The following is a 9,007-nucleotide window of genomic DNA, read 5'->3' as shown; positions in this document are numbered from 1 at the left end:
CAATCAGGGGCGGGGTTTGCTGGGCTGTCGTTATAGCATCTGGATTTTATAAATGCGCTGTCGCTCTCGATCTTCCCATTCTCGTTCCTCCCTTTTCTCTTGGGCGATTCTTTCTCTCTCCTCTCGTTGTTCTTGGGCAATTCTGTCTCTCTCTCACTCACAAAAGTTTATCTCCTCTCTTAAATTCTCTTTTCCTATGTTGTTCTTAGCATGTAGTTCCCTCTCCTCTCTTCTTGTTTCTCTCTCCCTCTCTGCACGTTCTTTTCCTTCTCCTGCTCTTGGGCAATTATCTTTTGGTTCTCTCTCCTCAAGTTCTCTCTCTCTTCTTCACGTTCTCTTTCTCTCCGCCTTGGCATTGACCCAAGACTCGGGTTCTTGAACCCATGCTCTCAGATCTTGTCTTTAAGATAGTCCCATGTCCTGTCCCAGCGGCATGTAGAATTTGAAACCTCGTTTTGTTGGGCACCAAAATATTAGCCATCTTGAAATAATTTAAATGATATGTCTGAGAAGACTTTTTGTTAAAATTGGATGTGTCTTGGAAAGACATGGTTGTTCCAGATTTTAATTCTAATATAACCGTCTCATGTCCAGCGTTTTAAGTTGGATTTTGTAAATTCGGACTTGGTGGCTTTGTTATGAAGTTCTTGTCAGTTGGTCTAACATTAAACTAGAATGATCAGTCCAGTAAGAGGCTTAGATGTGTGTGAACTACACTATATAATGTCTCAAAAGGACTTAATTTTGGGTTTACTAGAGGAATGAGAAATTTTCGCCACGTGCGAACTAGAATTTTTGTATGAGTCTCTGAGGACTGGAATTTGGAGAAATTCTCAACGTGCGATTAGTAGAAATTTAGGTGTATAGTCTCTGAGGACTGGAATTTGGAGAAATTCTTAGTCGACGTAGAATTTTAGGAGTCTCTAAGGACTGGAATTTGGAGAAATTCTACCCCATCATTTTCACTGTAGAATTTTAACTCTCTCTGAGGACTGGAATTTTGGAGAAATTCTCGTTCAGGTTTGCTTTGAAAGAATTTTAGGAGTCACTTTTATCTTGGAATTTGTGGAATTTGGAGGAATTCTCCTTGCAACGTAGATTTTTAAAAGTCACTTAGGACTTGCTTCTGCATCAATTTTCTCAATGATTCGTCCCTTAGGTCTTAGAAATTACTCATGGAAATTCAAAGAAAAATGTGTTTGCTGGGAAATGAAACCAAGAGAGAGAAAAAAATGCTTGCTAGCCAAAATTTAACCGGGCAAAGACAGTCGTTAATTAGTGCAGGTCGCCAGCCAACACCGGAGTTATTTTTAGATTCTGTTTCAGATGAATTTGATTTTATGTATAACCGTTCTCCAAACATTGAACGCCAGGCATAAAAAGTCGTCTGAGAGGATAACAGTACAATGGCCTAGTAATTTTCCCTATAAGGTATTTTACTGGAATAACCTTTCCTAAACCTAACTATGATATTTTGTTAACTACACTCAGAGAGCGATTACCAGCAAATGCGGAGAATGAAACAAAGAACCTTTTGAAATACAGAAAAAGATATTAAAGATTAAATAACAGTTCGCTAATTCAGCACACAGACTCTAGTAAAAGTTATCACAGAGGAATTTTACAACGGACTGATTCCTAAGCAAGTGATTCTTGCTTATTCCACCATTTCACTAATAAAATTTCAAACAGGGACAGGGTTCCTTCCAGAAGCAAAAGATATGGCAAAGATTTTAACACAGAGGAATTTTTGCACTATTCCTCGAAGCAAAAGATATCAAAAAAGATTTTAAACAGGAATTTCCACTATTCTGTTTCAAAAGCAAAGGATGGTTAGCACTGGTTATTTCCTAACTACCTATCCTGAAAGGCATGCACTGTTTTAACGAATCTAATAGGGCGGTTCTTTTTCTCTCAGTGAATAGGCCGTAAATTTCTAATTCCTAGAACAGTCACATTGGAAAAAGGTTTTGCTAAGATAAACACATTACTTAATGGAATTTTCTGGATCTGTGTGCTGGTTTTAAACAAAAGGTAGGTAATTGTCTTACCCAGCAATGCTAAAGCTGATCTGGCAAGTTGCAAATGCAATAAAGCAACATTTAGGGGAAAACTGCAAAACGTGATCTATGGCCAGGTAGCCATTTTTTTTTTTCCATGGTTTTAGTTTGAAATTCAGCTCTGTGAGACAGGCAGCAATAATTTAATGTAAATAAATGTTGTGATTCTGAAAATGTGGGTATAGGAAAATGTAAAAAAGAGGAAAACAAAGGAAAATTTACAAATAGCATAGGGCTCAATGGTTACTGAGGGAAATTTTACTTAAAACAGTGTAACATTTGTTTTTATTATATTTACATAAATGACATTTTTGGAAAAGTAAACTCAGTAGATTGAATGAAACTGTTGAAATTCCATTTACAGTCCAGAAGCTTCCATGAAATAGGATCCCTCTCAAATGAGAGATATGCACATTATAAACGCCAGTAATGAATTTAGACAAAAGAATAATGAATTGAAGCTGCATTTGAGGGTGCCAAAGGAGTAATAAAGAATTAATACTGCCGATGCAAGAGAAACAATTTATATATAGACAAGGGTGATTTCTGGCTGATCTCTTTAAGCAAATATTAAAGAGACAAAAGCGTGACTGAAATGGGGCTCATCCAGGGCACTTTACCTATAGCAGATTTTTCCGAGGGCACGTAGAAGGCGGTCCGTGGATGAAACGATTTTTGAACGCATTTCTTCCACGTGGTGAGATGCAGGGCTTCCGTAAAGGGGCAAGGCGATGGGGACTCAAACAACGAAACAACCAAGCAATGGCGTGTGGGCTCGAGGAAGAGTTTTCCTCTTTGTCGTTTGTTTTGGAAAGGGCCACATGGTTAAGGATGCAAAAAATCGGTGGGGCCAGGTGTTGGGGATCTTCATTCCATATCTTCCAGCCTGAAATTGTATTCCTATGGGTTTTTAATTTTATCCTCATATGGGGCAAACTTGCGTCCAACACAGATGTTTTGACTCAAACCTGCTGCCCGCAGGGGAGGTTTTAGCCTTAAAAAACACCCTCCCAGATTATTTTTTGCTTTCGAAGGAAAATCTTTATCAAAAATGGGAGCGACCTTTAATCAATTTAAACCCTTGTTTTAAGTCATTAGACAGATACATCGAACACGGCTGAAGTAAATGAAACACAACATTAACAACCCTGATTCAATTTAAATGGGAATGCAGTTTATATGATTATTATTATTATAATCATATATATATATATATTATTATATATTGGCAGAGAGAGAGAGAGAGAGAGAGAGAGAGAGAGAGAGAGAGAGAGAGAGAGAGAGAGAGAGAGAGAGAGAGAGAGAGAGAGAGAGTTTTCCCTCTTTGTAAAATAGTCCGAATAGTTAAAAATTCAAATTTCTTATTATGATAATGCTTTACTGACATACCCTGGTGTATTCCATTTGTATTATTTAATTTTAATATCATATCAGTCAAACTTTCCTACAATTTAATATTTTCCTGAATATACTAAGGGTACATTTTAGCTTAAAAGTATCCCTCCCAATTTTTTATTTTTGTTTTTATTTTTAGAAGATTATCATCCATTCGAGCACCTAAGAACAATTTCATCTTGAGGCGAAGTCATTTTTAGGAATGAGTTTCGATGAATTCCGCTGAAATTCGAGAAATTGATCAAGCCTGATTCACTCTGAATGGCTTTGAATGAGCTTTGTCACATCTGGAATTCTCTTTCAGAAAGTTTTATAGACTGACAAAATTCAGAACTTCAGCAGTTTTAAAAATTACGTGACCGAAGTTTTTATTTTTGATTGTTCGAACTCGCCAAGTACCCCTTTATCTCTTAACTTGACGTGAAACATTTCACTTCCTGACTTCGGAAGCTTTTTTGATTTAGTTGTGCAGAAAACGACCATTTCAGTGATATTTGATTATCTGAAAGAAGTTTTGGTCATTGTGGGATTCTTCGGTGGAATTATTGTCTTTTAAGTTGCATTTTGTCTCGTTTTTTAAGTATTTTACTCTAAACTCACTCGCTTCAACCTATTTAGGATATTTAACTAGGAAATTATAGGCTCTCATCTTACAGCTCATTAGCTTGCATTTCTCTCTCTCTCTCTCTCTCTCTCTCTCTCTCTCTCATTTTACTCATTAAACAGCATGAAGTGGCAGCTTAAAATTGATTGGATCTACAAATAATAATAATAATAATAATAATAATAATAATAATAATAATAATAATAATAATAATAATAATAATAATAACAATAATAATAGAAAATCATGGGACATTTATATTAAAATGATGATGTTAAGGAATGCTTATTTAGTCTCTGTGGCGTATAACATAAAAAAAACAAATTTAAATCCCGCAGTGGGTATGATAATTACCATATTTCAGGGCATAATTCATCAAATTCATATTCAGATCATTCTCATTTCAACTTGTAAATACAATCAAAGATTATATTCACCACATTAAGAGCAACCTCATTCTTCTATAACTTAGTTTTTGGTTTTATTTTCTTTTTTTATGGTTGTTTGTTCACAACTTTACTGAACATGACATTCATTTATAAATATTACATATATATATATATATATATATATATATATATATATATATATATATATATATATATATATATATATATATATATATATATATATATATAGAGAGAGAGAGAGAGATAGAGATAGAGAGAGAGAGAGTGAGTGCAAAGGACAGGGACTGGGTGGTAAAAACTGGATTGGGGAATGTACTTACGTTAAATTTAAGAGGATCTCCCTGGCTAGGTCATCGAGAACAATGAGGATTCTTATCAGGCTACTGATATTCCGCGATGGTTTGCATAGAGGAGCCCGTAAAGCGAAATACCCACCGCAATAAGACCAGGGGATCTCTGACGCAGGGTATACTTGGAATATGAAATGGTTGATAAAGCTGCTCGTAAAGGGTTAATATTTAATGATGATAATTATTTGCATTCACCTACTCGCATATCATTAAGTATGCATATGACGCTATATGTATGTAGGCATGTACTGTATGTATATATATTAGTATGTATGTATATGCGAGTTTTTGTGAATGTGTCTGTGTCAATATGGTGAGCTTGATTGTTAAGACGTACGATGTTTTTCGATGATATTTGAAGTTTTGGATGCAAACACTGAATGTGAATAGAAGACATTTAGTTAGCATTTCCTCGCATCTTGGTTCTAGAGATTTCTTGGAATTGCATGAACATGTTCCAAGTCAGCTATTGTGTTCAGTTCAGGATTCCAGTTACCTGCTGCTCTTGTAAGAGGAGGGTGCAGTTGTCTGAACATGCAGATTGCTTGATATGAAAAGTAATCATGAATATTAATGTAATTTAATCTTGGCATTATTGTCTTGTCTTATTATAAACTAAACAACACAGAGGGGATTATGGATATCTTAATGGATGTGTTATAGATATCTATATACCATATGCTATTATAAACGTTATAAAAGTTTATAAAAATTTAGAATTTGTGTTTATATTGTTATTAAATAGTGAGAAGAGAGAGAGAGAGAGAGAGAGAGAGAGAGAGAGAGAGAGAGAATGTTACTCAACCATGATTTCCCTCTCATTAGCTTGAATGATTTTTTTACTTATAACTAAAGTCATTCGTTCAATGCACCTATCCCTTTATTGGTTTTACAAAATTGCTCTTGGGGATGCATCCTTTGCCTAATTTTTCTACTTACTTTCCTCTCTTCATCAGCTCTTTATCATAGGAAGCGTCATTTAGAGGCTTCAACTGACGAAATTACATAAGAGGGAAGCCACTTCTTTCACTAGGGTCACTGTTCCAGTGTGTGATCTCTCATTCTTAGGTTATTATCACAATCATTTGTTAAACGTGACTGTTGAGTCACATTACTAAGCTCTCATTGAGCTCAGTAGACGGGTTCCCTCTTGGATGAAATATGAAAACTAGAGTAAAGTAAAGCTAAAGACACTAAATAATTAAGTAGTAAGAGATGGAAAGCACTGCGGCAGGGGGAGGCAAGGCACGCTGCTGAGAACATTCAGTGCCGTTTAAACGAGACACCATCGCAACGTCCCTTCCCCACTAACCCACCTTACGGGGGATTTCAGCTGATAAATATATTCGATTTCTTTCTCCAATGAAAGCAAATTCTCCGGGCAAAAGGGAACCCTTATCCAACTGCCCCATAGTACATTTTGAATAAGACTCAAAGACTGAGGGCGTGAGAGGGGAGGAACAGATCTTGATCAGACTTACACGGAACCTGAAAAAGTATCTGAAGTAGGCGAACCTCGGTGGGAGGGAAACTTTTACACGTTTCTGTCAATCAGTTTGCGTTGACATCCTTCCTGATTATCGGTGTTTCTATGTTTCAACCTCTTTTATTATGTATTTTTGGCAGCTGAATATTCGAAGAATCCTAGATAGCGATCGATCTCAGGTACGAACGATGAGGCGCTGTGCAAATGACGAACTCCAGACATAACAACTGTTCGAGTAGTGCAGGAAATGTATTCCTATTTGCGTTAAATGTAATATTTTTATTTGCTGTTCATATTGAGATATTCGAGTTCTCTCAAGCTGATGTTAACCAGAATGGGACCTATAAAGATTAACTGGCAATGATTCCAGACAGAAACCATGAAATTGTTAGGCCTTGACATGTTTTGTCTTGTTATAAGTCAGGATATAAAGAATTTGGATAGTTGTGGGACTTTGACATTAGACTCGAGTAATTTTCAGGCTATAGAAATGTTATACAATTTTTAAAATGTGCGAGAGAGAGAGAGAGAGAGAGAGAGAGAGAGAGAGAGAGAGAGAGAGAGAGAGAGAGAGAGAGAGAGAGAGAGAGTAAATCAACAGTTTTGTGTCATTTTTAGCAAATTGTCTTATTTTATATCTATAATTCTGTTTCTCCGACCTGATAAGGTATTGCGAGTATCTTGGATTTTTCATTTAAAATTATTATAACGTTAGAATACAAACAACCCAGTGCTCATATATATTTCTTGCAGACCATCATGGGTGAATGGAAAGAAAATATCATCACCAAAATTATCAAAACTTTAAAAAAGAGTCATCGATGAAAAACACTGAAATCAAGGATTCTCTGATCAATGCGCAGATAGAAATACAAATGACAACTCGGAGAATGGAAACAAGGCTAATGTGGTGGACGTTAGGTTGTGATTCATGAAAATTAAGCTTTTACAGCACGGGAGAGTTTACTTTATAAATCACAAACATGGAACTCGGAAAGTCAGTTTTAATGCTACATGATGACTGCAGTGATATGAAAAAAATTTAAGAAACAAGTCATTGACTATATATCACTTGTATCATCGTAAGAAAATTAATCAGATTAAAAAAGCGACAAAATGAATGAAAGTTTTTTTTGATAAATATCCAAATGAGCAATTTTCATTCCATCGGAAAAAAAGAAGAAAAGGCTAAAAGTAAGAGTCCTTGCGCAGATACACAGAACAGTGACGAACCATCGAGAAGAGGCGAGAATCAGTGGGAGGGAATTATGCAGCCTGGGAAGATAATAGATAGATTTTGAGAAGTCGAAGGGCAGAAAACTGATTTTAATGGAATTCCCATACAAATGTCTAATGACTATAAATCAGGGATTTTCTGCACAATATTGACTTGGGATTAGAGTAAAACTGTTGTTAATTGTTTGCGGGTTTTTTTTTTTGGGAGGGGGTTGGTGAAATAGGAATAAGGTCTATCTAATTTTTGAGTCTTGCTTTATTTGTTGAAAAACAATTATTTTTATATTTATATATATATAATATATATATATATATATATATATATATATATATATATATATATATAATATATATATGTTGACAGGAACAGAATCAACACTTTTTTGAAAGCATTTCTTTACGTAGCGTAGATCTTAATTGATTACTATTCAGGAAATGAGACGTATGAAGGTTCAACCCATGATCACACTCGAATTTTTCCCCTCTCTCATCTTCTCTCTCTCTCTCTCTCTCTCACCGTGTATCAACTCTCTTCTCTCTCCCTGACCTGTGTCATTCTCACCAAAGCAATTAAATGGACTATTTAAAGAAACACAATCGTTCTTACAAAAAATAGGTTTATTATTCAAATAACCCAACAAGAAATGAATAAAACAAAGCAAAGATTAAAATGCATAATAAATGAATTATCGAGTCAGATAACTAAACTCTAAACTGCAAAGCACTTTGATTAAAGAAGTCTCATTATGAATGCTAATAGCCTGGAAATACCCAAAATCACAGATACTCCCAAATCAATAACTAAATTCATGTGAAAAAAACAGTCTACCACAAGTCCACAAACATCTGTCGAAAGAATTAAACATGATAGAAAACTCCGAAAAATACATGAAATACAAAACACAATAATGGAAAGTCAAAATCTTTAGCCAAGATATGGCAAACGTAACACAACAAAATAATAATATAAAAGATTTACTGAATATTCATATTAAATTTCCCACACCAGTTCATGTGATACATAATGATTAGAAAGTCATGGTAAAAATCACAAGTTCAATTTTCTCCCATAAAAACAGAGATTTGAGACTCTACCTGAATCTGCCGATTTTCAAAGCCTGGAACCATTCAAAGCTATGACTGGACAACTGCAGTTCTATCATGTTAATGAATGATCAAACTCACTTTTGGGCAGATTCAATAATCTTTGAGAGATCAAAGTAAACAACGAACGAATATACATAACTCTCCGGAGATCACCTGATCGCCAATATTGTCTGAGCTTCTCGTGAGAGCTGAGGAATCAAACTATTTGCTGAATACAAAGATTTTAAATCCAATCTCAGGCAAGCCCTGGAAGTTCACTCCAACGCCCCCAAAAATTTTTCATCACACCATGAATCTTATAAGATTGTAGTATACCATATTTTCTGAAATATATATATATATATATATATATGGACTAT

This window comes from Macrobrachium rosenbergii, chromosome 9 (genome assembly GCF_040412425.1).
Source record: "Macrobrachium rosenbergii isolate ZJJX-2024 chromosome 9, ASM4041242v1, whole genome shotgun sequence".
NCBI classification, from domain to species: domain Eukaryota; kingdom Metazoa; phylum Arthropoda; class Malacostraca; order Decapoda; family Palaemonidae; genus Macrobrachium; species Macrobrachium rosenbergii.
This window is presented reverse-complemented; position numbering follows the sequence as displayed.